Below are 14,751 nucleotides of genomic sequence, written 5' to 3' on the forward strand. Positions count from 1 at the left end.
AACGTGTTAGAAGCACAGTCTAAGTCTTGGCCCTCTCAGCAGTGCTCTAGATGTCCCCTCATTCTGGTCATCTGATGGTTCGGTCATCTGCAGAGCATTTGAAATTGTTACATTCTTCTGTCTCTGAATAACTGGTACGATTTCTCTACAGTCAGCCACTTTTCTACATATCCTTACACAGTATCATGCAAAACTCTTCATTTATTCATTTAAAATTTATCTGTTTATATAATATACACTAAAAGTTCAAGCTAGAGATCTCCTACATTCGCTAGTTACTGATATGGTATAGCAACATTTAGTCATTTCTTTGAAATATTTCATTATTTTCTTAACAAGTGTCTGCTCACATTTCAAGGAAAATGATTAAAACTTTTTAAATGTTCCCTTTGCACCAGAAAATAGTGTAAATAAATCTATTCCTGAGCTTAATTACCTCAGAGAATATTACACAGGTGATATGAAGAAGGTGCCACACTTTTACTGAGTCTCTGTCTCTTATAGATTTGCTTTCAGCCTGCTGTTGTGTTTTTTCAAATAACTGCCTTCCTGTAATATCTAGATCCCCTGATGCAAAAGTGAGGACTAATGGTAGCTTTTAAGAAAATTTATTCAAATTTTCAAATTGTGTCTCTTGCCAAAGACACATTTATCTATCAAAACATTGAGAAAATATATTAAGTTTGTCACAACAAAAATACCTGTCACCAGACAGAAACTGTTCCAATAAATTCTACCATCAATGCTGTGTGCTAGCAGTTCTCGTTCACATTTCATAGTTCACAGCTGGTGTAATCAAACAGTTTGGCCTTGGTAAGAAAGAAAAGCATATTTAGCTGTAGCATATGATCAAGAACATTGGTCATTTCCAAAGAATAAACAAAATGACCACATTCGAACCAAAGTAATGGATAAACTATCAAATGTTGCTATTCCTTCTAGAGAAAAAAAAATGCATTTATAAAGTCATTCCTGCACCAAAACACTCAGAGAATATGTAATCGGTTCACAGAATGCGAGCAGAGATAATAGAGACAGCTTCAGAACTAAGCGAAGAAAGCGTTCTTTTCCAGTAGTGCAGAACCTAAGCCGATGATTTTACAGCACGTTTCAGAAGAGAGCTTACCTGGCTAAGGGAATTAGTTCTGAAGATGCTAAACTTGAGGGGAATTTTAAGCAGGGCAGATGAGAAATCTGGAATTTTAATAAAAGATTAATGAGAAAGCTCATGCGAGGACGTGATATTCCTGATCTCATTAGATTTGTGCAGAGCACAGCTGAGTTGGGCGGAAACAAAGCAAAGCAGAGTATTTAGATGGGTCAGCCAAAGGACACTGTGTTGCTTTATCCAGTGTCAGTGGAGTCTAACTGACTGCTCATGTCATCTTCATCAAGATCTTTAATTTTATAAATATTTGTCCTTTAATAGAAAAAATGTTGATGGTTTCCATTCCATGAATGAGGTTATGTGTTTAATACTAAGATGCTTTTATTTGCTGAGGAGTTTTCTCTTGACTACATTTCTCCTCACCATATAGAAAGGGGCAAAGGTGGAGCATAAAAGCCATATTATCCATCCTAGTTTCATAAGCCGGTGAGTTTCTAGGGATTCTTTCCAGGGCTTACTTGGAGTGACAGGTAGATACATTAAATCCATGCAACAAAACAAAAGAAACAATTCTACACACAGGATAAAGGAGATATGATGACACTCTATCCTTTGATTTCTTTATACAACTTAAGACAATGCCAGGAAGTTCAACCTTAACCATTGTTTACTGATTGTATAACCTCCAAATTGGGGGCCTCATGGGTCTTTTAAGTTTTAGGCAGGTTTCCTATGTCTCTTGAGATTCTTTCCTGCATCAAGAAAAAAAAAAAAGCAAAACAAAACAGAAGCAGTATATACTTTTTTCACACAAATGTCAATAAACTCTGATTATCAAATATAAAATTCATGCCTGGATGGATTCTACTGGAAGCAAAGGGTGGCCTCATTTCTGGAACCAAGAATTGGTAAAAACAGGTAAGAGGGGCAAAGTGTGTTGTTACTAATGTGGTAGGTATATAACAGAAGCACAAATCAGTTTTCTTCTACTGTATTAGGCCACATCAGAGCTTGGGGAATTATTAACAACTCATAAACGTCTATCAATGCCTCACTTGAAGGTACGTGGAAAACAATGGAAAGCGTATAATGTAATTATGACATTAGTACTCTTCGAGGACTACAGTTATTGTCCAACAGTTAAGAACCCTAATCATTCTTAGTTCACTTGTCACGTCACAATCATCTGAAATTCTGGTTTGAGAGGATTCAGTTCTCCCCTCTGGCCTCTAAGGACATTGAGGACTCATGTGTTACACAGAAGTAGAACAATATTCATTCAAAATACATATATAGACAAAATGATATCAATTCAAATAAGCATCATTCCTATAAGCCAGACTAGGAAATACTATCAGAGGTGACAATTTTAGTGATCTCTCACTAGCTAAAAAGATCTTGGAGAGACCAAATTTTTTATGGCCAATTTAGCAATGACACAGAGAAGACATTATACCTCTCATCATGTGTATGCCTTTAAAATATTTTCTGCTGTCTTGTTTCCTTTTATTATAGAACTATGTACAAAGCAGAAAATATGCATAAGGAAACTAACTCTAAGCTTTGTTACCACAAATACTTCCACATCTCATGATAGTATAAGCTAATATACTGTCATGTAAAAACCTTTCTATCACCTAACTTTGCATGTCCTTCTTTTTCTTTTCTTCATTATCTTCTATGTAGTAGATCTATATGTACCATGGGAAATATATCACATGCATATGCATATCACTTATCCCAAAACATAGGTTATTATTATTCTGGCACTCAAGAATTTCAGAGTTTAAAACATAATGGAAAGATGAGTTTCCAAAAGGTTACTCTATATGCGTACTGTGAATATATATTTATGTTTATGTGTTCTGAAGCATGTCCCTTACAATAAGACAGAGAACAAAGATTGTAAGAGTACATAAGTCTACAGTAAACACATTCTAAAGGTCTTACAGGAAAAAAAAAAAGGCACAATTCTCAATAAGATATAAGCTGTCACAAAAGTTGTACAGGTACAAGATAAAAATAACTTTTGAAAAAATTGTTTTCTTTTGTAAATTCAAGAGTTTAGTTTTTAGGAAACAAAAGGCATCTAGAATTAGTTTATCATAAAACTGGAAATTTTCTAGGAAATTAACAGTAGAAATCTTATAGAAAGAAACATGTCTGTACTTACATGTATCAGTAACCATAAAATGTTACATTATAGAAATAAACATGGTTCTGAAGAAATGGCTAGGTGGTTAAGTGAGCTCACTGTTCTCTCCGAGGACTCAGGCAAGATTACCAGCATAAAATAGCAGTTTGTCATAGTCCCTACCAATAGTTCCAGGGAATCCTGTACCCTATTCTATCCTCCACGGTCACTAAGCATGTGTGGCATGAATCTACAAACATGAAAACAAACACTTGCAAGCATAAAATAAAAATAAACAAAATTAATCTATCTTAAATACCAGAAATATGTAAACTAGTATTTTCAAATATTTGGGCCATAGTTTACAATGGAAAGTTCAAAAAATAATATAATACATGTTATACTTTGGGGAAAAATATATTCTTACAATTCTTTTCAAAAGGAATTGTTAAGAGCTGATGAGAAAACTTATAGGAGTGAAAGAAATGTGCAAGCATTAAAATCTTGAATAGGATCCAAAGCACCGACATAAAGACAGGGCATTGAGGTACCACACGCAAATCCGCAAAGACAGGGTATGGAGGTACCACATGCAAATTCAATCTGGGAATGTGAAGATAGATAACAGGAGGTGGTTGTCCAGCCAGTGAAGTCAAAAGTATGAGTTACAGATTCTATGAGGAACCCTATCCAAAAACATTTGCTGGAGAGTAAGAGAGGAAGATATTTATGCCTAAATCTGGTCTCTACACACAGGTGAAAGTACCAATAAAATAAACACACACACACACACACACACATGTATACATATATACATGCATACATACACACATACAAACACACACATAGGAATTGATAATCTTGTGAAACAATGCACTGTGGTATTTTATGATATCTAATTAGACAAAATTTATTCACATGTACTAAAAGATTTAATTTATGAAAGCTCTAAATTATAATGTCCTCCTAAGATGTAGGAAAAAAGAAAATTTACAATTTCCATTTTTAACAGACAGCAAATGGATTAAAATAAAATGATTTAATTTTTCTAGATGACAAGAGGATTCAGTATCACATGGCTCTTATGTTACATTTTGAAATGTGAATAAGAGCTGATAACATAGTACCAAATATAGGATATTTAATTATTTGATAGATGAAGTTATAAATTATTAGACAGATGGCAGGTTGAAAGTATTAAAGAAGATATACACTTTATCAAAAATAGAAAATATAATGTTTTTTAAATAAATAACATGAAAAACTATAATGGATTAAATAATATTAATGCATAGTTATGATATAATTATATCCATCATTATCCATCAAATATGAGGGCATATTTAAGATATTTTATTCATGAAGATGGATAAAATACAAAATTTAAATTCGGTAAAGAAGCTACTATAGCCGGAAGTGCTGGGAGTTCAGTACTAATATCATAGATAATCCTAAAACAAAAGATATGGAGCCAAAATTCAATGTAGCCTTGAACTCACAGAGATTCACCTGCCTCTGCCTCTTGTGTTCTGGGATTGAAGGCGTGTGTCACCTCTGAGGCCATTCTGGTCTACAAGAGCAGCTTCCAGGACAGGCTCCAAAGCAACACAGGGAAACCCTGTCTTGAAAAACCAAATAACAACAACAAAAAAGTCACAGTTTCAAGATTATTGATAGAAGAAGAAACCAACATTTAGTGCTGAGATGCTTTAACACAACACAATGCAGATAGCAGTGGTAGGAAATTATCATATCCTTCTAAATACTCAAGGAGTTTCTATTAATTACTGTAACCTTAAAAATTGTATAGACAGATGGTAAAATATAAACAGTGCAAAATAATAGTAAATTTTTGCCTCCCAACCCAACTCAGTTCCCAAAGCTCCTTTCCAGAGATCCCTGACATAAAAATCATTAAATATCTGGAAGACAATGTCAATGTTCTCTGGTACATTGAAGATTCGTGATAGTATAAAGGTTGTAGCACAAACTCCCTTAGAACCTTAATTATTTTCATTCAAGATATACTTGGAGTATTTATTATTCTGTACCAACAAACACAGTGTGAAAATTTCTGAATGACTGATTATCGCACTTTTGCACAAGTATACGTTAGAGGGCTTTGGAACAATCTCTACTATTCTGTTCATAAAACAGAAAAGTGTGTCATAAAATTCAACATACTTTGTATATCTTTCTGCTGTTGGTGTCTCTGCACCAAATTAAATGGCATATGAATTGTAATCTTTACACATTAAATTGATCTACTGGGAGCCATGATAAATTAATATTGTCACCAGTTTTTTTCTAAAAGGATTTGAGTTAATCTTGGATGGAATTATTATTAATCATTGCCAATTTAAATGATGGGGAAGAAGCATTGGTAATGTCTGTGCTTATTTGCTTATTACTAATTGAATTTGCAGCTTACCAAACAATTTATGTAAGGTTTCTATTGCCATCAATGGAATCAACACACATTTGATAGCTAATAAACACACATTAAAAAATGTATAAGTTACATAAGTCAGAATTTTCAGTGGGCTTATCTGCATCATCTGCTTTAGTTCTCAGTAGGCTGAAAGCAAATTGACAGATGTGTTTATACTCACGAGGATTGCAGAGAAATATCTACTTCTAAACTCATCCAGTTTGCTGACCAAAGCCTGTCTCTAGTATTTACAGGACTACGGTCTCCAGTTCCTGGCTAGCACAGAGGCAGGAAAAGATTGTTTTCCTATTTCTACTGAAATTCTGTGTATTAATACTGGAAAATTCTTTTCTTTTCATTGTTAGTGTAGTTAGAGTGGTGATCCCTTTAATAGTCTATGATCACATTTTGTATATTAATGCCCATAGCTTTAATCATCTCAGTAATTTTCCTTTTCTTAATATGGGAGTACAATTTTTAGGATGTTGACAGGACTTAGTAAATGTTGTACTGCTTTTAATAGTAAAACAATAATAATAATTATAATAATACAAGAAATCTGTGCATCCCCAAGCTGATTCAGTGGAGAAAGGTGCTCTCTGCTAAACCTGATGATCTCACTCTAGGTTCCACATTATGGAAGACGAGTACTGACTCGAGAATTATCCTCCGGCCTCCACACACATGCTGTGTCATGTGCTTCCCCCATTCCCCACTAAATTATACACACATACACATATGCGTGTGTGTGAATAGTAAAGTTTAATATATGTTAAACTTACTCAAAAAAGAATGTTTTTTTGTAATCAGAAAGTATTTTATATTTTTAAATATAATATTTCTCATTTATATTACATACCAACCAAAGTTTTTCTGTCCTCCTTCCCTCCTTTCCCTCACCCTTCTGCTTCCCATCTACACCCCCCCACACACACCTCCATCTCCATTCAGAAAGTGACAGGCCTCCCATGCGCTTCCACAAAGCATAGCATATCAAGTTGAGGTAGAACCAAGCTCCTCCTCCTGAATCAAGGCTGGGCAAGGTAATCCAGCATGGAGGAACAGGTTGCCAACAGCCAGCTGAGCAGCAGGGACGGGTCCTGATCTCACTGCTAGGAGACTTACAAACAAGCTACCAACTGTCACAAACTTGGTACAGACAAGCTACCAAGCTACAGACTTACAAATATACAGATGGCCTACGTTGGCCCCATTCAGGCTCCCTAATTATTGGTCCCAAGTTCATGAGTTCCCATAAGCTCAGGTCAGTTGTCTCTGTGGGTTCTCCCATCATGACCCACTTGGCTCATACAGTCCCTCCTTCCTTTTTTCAGCAAGACTCCTGACATAACCTCAGTGCTTGGCTGTGGATCTTTGCATCTGCTTCTATGAAACAAATATGTGTTAATGTAAGATTATAGTATTATATACCATCTAGAAAATTCTACTTGACAGAAAACATAATTCTATACCCATTTCAATGTGTAATATTGTAAACATGAATATTTAATTAAGAATTATGCTTTCATTTCTAACATCAGTATAAATATGCTCATAGTTATATTTAGAACTAAAAAATATCATCTAAAATACAATTATTATATAGTAGTGATTAACATGACAGAAATTATATATAAGAAAATATATATTTGAAAATTATATATATGTATATATATTTATATATAATTTATCTCATGTGTTTATACACATATAATCATAATTTTTTACTATCTTTGGTAGATAAATCATGAAGCAACAATCTCACTATTAGTTAAATACACTGAACAAGATGATGAAGAATATTCAAAATATCGGGTTGGAGCTTTAAAATATAATTTGCAACATTTGGATAAACTGCATAAGGACTATCCCTAAAGGGTTCTACATCCTATTCGCTAGACCTTGTGAATGCTCAGGGGACAGGATTAAGGAGAACAGAATTAAGATTGTTGATAGCTTGACTCTAAACAGTGTCTGAGGTCATATCACATTGGCTTACAGCTACTCACAGGTTTTCCTACACAGAGAAAGGATGGTAGTTATGAGGTAAGATATGAGAAAGACTTAAGCCATTGCTGTCAGATTTCAAGGAGGAGGAGACCATTAGGCAAGGCATGCAACTTACTTGTAGAAGATGGAAAAAAACAAAACAATCAAACAAACAAAACAAAAAACAGCCTTTCTGTTTCATACTACCAAATAGAATTAATCTTGAATTTCATATATATATATATATATATTTTTTTTTTTCCATTAAAAAATTTACACTTCCTCCCTTTCTCCCATTCCCCTCCCACTCCCCCATTCCCCCTCCTCCCTCCTTAAGAGAGGGCAGGGAACTCTATCTTGTGGGAAGTCCAAGGCCCTACCCATTACATCCAGGCCTAGGAAGCTTGGCATCCAAATAGACTAGGGTCCCAAAAAGCCAGTACATGCAGTAGAAACAAGTCCCAGTGCCTTTATCAATGGCTTCTCAGTCAGCCCCATTGTCAGCCACATTCAGAGAGTTCGGTTTGATCGCATGCTCATTCAGTACTGGTCCAGCTGGATTTGGTGAGCTCCCATTAAAACAGGCACAATCAATCTTGAATTTCTTATTCTTAAAGTTGTACAATACTAAGTCTTTTGCTTTTGTTGAAGCATCCCACTGACATCAATTTGCTAACTATAGGATTAGAAAAATAATGCCACCACCAATTAATTCATATGATATAATTTATTAATATGCAGGATATTTGATATGTAAAGTCAAACACACTCTCATAACCTACAGTTAAAGAAATGAATAACGTTTGAGTTGAATGTGATTGTGCAAATTGACATCAGTATTAAGAGCAATACCTTTGTCATTAACTTTATTTAAATCCTGCCTACTGTTTGCTTCTAGCAATGGCCACTATATGAAATGGTTTAAAAATGGAGATAAATCTTTTTTATTTTCATTTTTTTAAATAATCGGTTTTTTTTTTCCATTTTACAAACCAATTCCAGCCCCCCTTCTCTCCTCTCCTCCTTTTCCCGCTACACCCCTTCTACTCCTCAGAATAGGTAAGGTCTCCCAAAGGAGTCAACAAAGTCTGGCACATCAGGTAGAGGCAGGACCAAGGCCCTCCCCCCTCCTGTATCTAGGCTGAGCAAGGTATTCTTCCATAGGAATGGGCTCCAAAACCTCAACTCATGTACTTGGGGTAAATCCTAAACCCACTGCGAGTCGCTCCATAATCTGCCCAAGCCACACAACTCTCACCCACATTCAGAGGGCCTAGTTCATTCCAATCTGGTTTCTAACCCATGTGACTTTTGAGGTTTTTGAGTAGCTAATGTATAACCCAGTACACAATATATTATATTCACTGGACAAATATTTAGTAGTAAGGTCACTCCTCAATTTAACCCTCCTATCATCTGTTTCACACGTCTAAGAAACAATTTATATGGGAAATGAGGAAGTGCATTACACAATGTTCATATGTAAGTCAATAAACCACTTGCAAGAGTCAATTCAGGGCTAAGAAAATAGTTATATGAATCATGCCTCCCACTAGAATATTTTTAAAGTTTTGAAAGTTTCATATATATATTACATATTTTAATATATTTATATTCTATTACCTCTGGTACTCTCCTCCCTGCCCATTGAACCCCTTTCTTCTCCCCCACCCCGTCACCTAAATGTTATATTCTTAATTAGACCTTCAAGTAACATATATAAATCTAAAAGATTATTATTGAAGACTAAATTATTTCAAGCAAAATAAGTAGGTACTCCACAAGTCACCTCCATAAAAACTGGTAAATTATTTTGCCTCCTTCACTATGTTTACCTGAACTTAACTAAATTACCATTCTCATTTCTGTTACCGATTTCTAAACCAAAATAGCTGTTGTTTAATAGTTGAACATCTCATTGGTCTTCCAGGGTTTCAGTCACAGGTAATAGAGTTTAGATGGCATATACATAAATCTGTGCTCTGGGAGAGGTAGGACAGATAAAACCAGGGAGAATTCACTGGAAGCTAACATCTATACAACATATTCTAGTATCTTTTAATCACTGACATACTGAAATAGTATGTTATACATTCCCAAATAGAGTCTCATTTATGAATATAAGCACCAGTATTTCAATAACTTGCTGAAATTTACATGAATACAGAAACTACTAATAATTCTACATATTCCTTTTCCATTTTTCTCTCCTTTTATTGGATTACTACCTTTGAGGTTTCTGATGAAAGCAAGCATTGCTCAGCATTCCAGGAGAGCTACTTGCTGCCAGCTTGTTTATAGGAAATAATCTAAGCCCAAGTGGCAGCAAGCGCTTGCTGCTGTAGTCAGCAGGGAAGGAACAAGGGCAGAAGGTAAAAAGATGGAGAGACAGCTGAAAATCATTATAGCAAAGTTCACCCAGATGTTTTTCTCAAATCTCAACCCACTCTCTCCCACGCTTCCCTAAAAACAGGTGTGACCCTGGAACATTAGAAAATCAGCAGGGGTAAGCACAGGGTGATATAGAGTTCAAAAGTAGCAGAAATTTTGAAAAATAAGCATATTTAATAAATAACACCTGTCTGCAGTATGCATTCTAATATTTAGATTTCACAGTGTAACTCTACTTAGGAAAAGAAAGAGTCTGAATCATCTCAAAATCATTGACTTTAGTAAGCATGTTATGGAAAGGCAGGAACATCAAAGGTCATAGATATTAGTATGGATGAGTTAATTTTAAATATATGTAGTTATTTCACAAGATTCTAACCTCATAGGGTTTGAATATATCATTCTGGCACAGACACCAGTCTCATCTATTCTAATTATTTCATTTGCATTTTTTAGGATTTCTCATTAGGAATTATCATTAAAAGTTCATAAGCTAGTCTTGACAGTGAATAATGAGCAAACTGTCAGATTTAGCCCCTGCTGACACTTCTGTTCTTTATTTGATGGTTGCTGACCTCATTAGGTGCACTTCTAAAACAGGGTTTAAAATCTACAAAGTTCTGGAGACTTGAAAGTAAACTAACGCCTAACCTTTTATTATCCCAAGTATCAGAATATTGATTTTTGATATACTATGTTTCTCTAATAAGTTCAAAAACTAAAAAAAAAAAAAATATTCAGGTTCTACTATTAGCTAGCTTTACCAAACAATTGCCAGTTAGTTAACTTGTCAGGTATGTATAGGAAGACACAAAAATATAGCATAACTGCATGTTCTATAGCACTCAAAATATAAGCAAGGGATAAGAGCCTTTTATTGCCACATACAACCTATTTTACCTCTAAAACACTTAGCCCGTTGTTAGCATCCGTTTGAACATCAAGAACATTTTTTAGTCTTTTCCTTCTTCTTTCCTTTCATTTTTGTTCCTTCTTATGTAGAAAATTAGAAATATTTGGTCTCTGTTCATCACTGTTAAAGATTATCTAATCATTGCTCTTTATTTCTTCTTGTTTATATCACCAACTATGTGACAAAAGCAACCAAGAAAAGGACGAGTTTAGTTTGATCTGTAGGTTGAGAGATCACAGTCCCCAGAAGCGGGAGTGTGAGATAGCTGCTTACATTTTATTAATGTCAGAGATGAAAGAGAGAGAGAGAGAGAGAGAGAGAGAGAGAGAGAGAGAGAGACAGAGACAGAGACAGAGACAGAGACAGACGGAGAGAGGCAGAGACACAGACAGAAGAGAGACAGAGACAGAAAGGGAGAGAGACTTGCTCAGCTTGTTCTCTCCTCGTTTATTTCTTTTCAATGGAGAAGTACTGATTACACACAACGTAGGTTTCCCCTACTCCTCCAGCAACATTTGTGAAAACATCCTTAAAAATATATCCAGAACCTGGTTCTTGGCATTTCCAAGTCTAACTGAGGTCATAGTGAAGATTAATTGAGATAGACAATAAATATAAAAATATTAAAATAACAAAAATAGTCCCAGTTCAGGCAGAGATCCCTTCTTGGTTATTTTGATTACAATTAAAATAAATGAATTTTACCTTGTGAGTTAGGGTTTTATCTTCTTATGCAAAAAGAAAGAGGATGAGTTTCAATAGTTTCTTAAGAAAATTATAGAGTGGTTAGGACTTAGCAATTCCTCACTTCTTGAGTTATATCTAAACAAACTTGGCAGGCAACTAATGAACTCTGAGAGCAGAAGAAACAGTTTTCCCCAGGGAAGACACTTATTCCCAACCTAATACCAGTGGTCATCTATGGAAACAAACATACCAGTAACATTATACATATGGAGCAGATTATACTTAAGAATATACATGTAACTATATATATATATATATGCTCATAAGATCAATTAATGCAATGAAAGAGGCCATGAATTTGAAAAAGATCAAGGAGGGGAATATGAGAGGCTTCTGAGGAGAAAAAAGAAAGGGATAAGTAATGTAATTATATTAAAATATCAAAAATAACAGAAAAATAGGAAAGAAAGAGATCACAGTTTTAGGGAAAGGTATATTACAAGTCAGCCTTTATGAGAGAGAGAAGTTTCAGATGGTGGCCCCCATGACCAGACCTTGAATTGTGTAAACAAGTAGGAGAGCGGTGTGGTCAACAACAACCACAACTGGGCCCATGAGGTGAGAGATGACCTTCCATTAAGGAAGTTGTACTAGGAGAATTAGCAGGGGATTTGTCTGGAGAATATGCCAGAAACAGGTAAACATCTTTGTGTCATTTCACGTTTAGTGGACTTCATGGCAACAGTTTGACATATAATCTTGTTTTGCCAAACACATGAAAGTTCTTTTATACCAATATCCATGACTAATACTAACAGTCATATCACACTTCAAAAATATATCTATGGACCTTTTTATATAGTTTTTTAGAACAACAACATGTTTTTAAAAGCTACAGTGGAGTTCAAATGGTTTCAGAAGTGGGCTGGGAAAGCATCTAGATTACTAAGCTAATAAATCGTGTCAGTAGCAGGAGGGGGAGGTTTGAGGTATCAGAGTCAGATTTTGAGTGCAAAGCTTCAGAGCTTAGAGTTTGACAGTGAGGTGTAAGGCTGAGTCCTGATAGGGAGCAGGTGGGGCAGCATCCGGTCCAAAGAGGATAACAGGTACACGTGAGTAGGCAAGTAAGCATTGGTCAACAGCAGGGCACCAAGCCAAGCAAGCAACCCAGAGATACTCTGGACTCCTCTGCTTGTAGATCCTTGATTCTCGCATCAAATACCAGATGATAGGCTAGTGTGGACCCACACTTTTAAGTATTAGGTATCCCTCACTTATGTAGTCCACGTGAGGAAGTTAAAAATATTTCCTTACCTGGCATGTCTAATATGTTTTTAGGTCTGATTTTCCTTTTATAATTAATATATCCCATAGTTCAAATTTATCCAAGTAAACCTATAGGGTGATTCCCTTTCTGTCTCCAGTAACAAGTAATTTAACAGTTTGTGCTGCACAGGTGGTGGCTGACAGATGATTCCGTTTTTGGTTCTCCACAGGGCCTACACTCACTTTTCACCTCAAAATAGAGTAGAAAACTGCTTCTAAAAAGCATCCACTAGAGCAGTGCCCAGCCTGAAAAAAAAAAAAAAAAAAAAGCTGATCTACGCAGGATGAAGTAGCAAAGGCTGATCTCAACAAAAGGGGTCCAAGACTGATAGATTCTGCAGTTAAAACAAAACAAAAAACAAAGAGACGTTTGATGCTTATGAGTTCGCACATATTTAGCAAGCTTTATACCACATAATCTGGTCTGGCCTATGTGCCAAGGGGCACTAATAGAGACAGTACTTAAGATCATCAACTTATCTTGCAGTTGCCAGTGAGGGAAGCTGCATGGTCTAGCACTACATTTGTTTTATAGGTCTCTGTCCCACAAAGAGAGCTGCCAAGGGACCTGATTCTGAGAGAGAGAAAGAGAGAGAGAGAGAGAGAGAGAGAGAGAGAGAGAGAGAGAGAGAGAGAGAGAGAGAGAGAGAGAGAGAGAGAAACAGTAGACAGGCATAAATGAGAGAGAGAGACTGAGAACTGCCATAGTCCTGATCCTGAAAGAACGAGAGAGAGAGAGACAGAGAGACAGAGAGACAGAAAAGAAGCCACCAAGGAACCTGATTCTGAGAGAGAGCAAGACAGAGAGAGCGAGCGAGAGAGAGAGAGAGACCAATGTTTAGACTACACAGAGAGAGACAGAGACAGAGAGGAGATTTAACATCAACTATTTAATACTTATATTTACTTACCAGTCATTGGAAATGAACAGAAGGATGGCTAGAATAGGACTTAAAAATTAAAGTACCTGAGATGTTTAATTATAGAAGAATTATACTTATGAAATTTAAATTATGGAAAACTAATGTATAATCTGTTAATAGAAGTACAACAACACAATAACTCATGTTTATTACATTTCCTTACAACTATCAGTTAAAGGAAAGCATATGCCACATGGGCATTATCAAATATTAATCAAATGTAAAATTTAGAAAGGCTTGCAGTGTAAATATTCAGTGTTCTACTACTTACCATTTAACAATTGTTTGGAAAGAAGACAGCAAAAATAAAATGACCAATAGTCATAATTTCACTTGTCAGATCACACAGTTATGATTTTCAACTGAACATTAATTATAGAATTACATTGTGCTTTCATTGATTGTTGTCCCCTCCTAAGGTATCCAAATGACAGTATCCCAACCACCAGTACTTCAAAATGTAAATTTAATTTGAAATGGAGTAGTAGCAAGTATAATAAGTTGAAGTTTCAGGGAACACTATAATCTCTAATTTCATATTATTTGTTGCCTTAATCAACACAGGAAATGTGATAAAAATGAACATGATCTCCTAGAGCAACAGCAGCTCTGTGAGGAGGGTGAGACAGGCGGTTTACACGTAGGAAGGCACAGTCAGTGATTTCCCGCAAATATGAGAAGTTAAGAGATGGACAGAGAATAGATATTCACTCACGTCTCTCAGGAGGAACAAACCCTCAAGGTACTATAAATTAGACATGTGATGTCAGAAGGGTGAGTCACCCTTGTTTGCACTCTCCCATCTGTGGGACACTGTTAACCACAGTCCTAAAAAATTGATTCAATACC

This window comes from Arvicola amphibius, chromosome 13 (genome assembly GCF_903992535.2).
Source record: "Arvicola amphibius chromosome 13, mArvAmp1.2, whole genome shotgun sequence".
NCBI lineage: Eukaryota > Metazoa > Chordata > Mammalia > Rodentia > Cricetidae > Arvicola > Arvicola amphibius.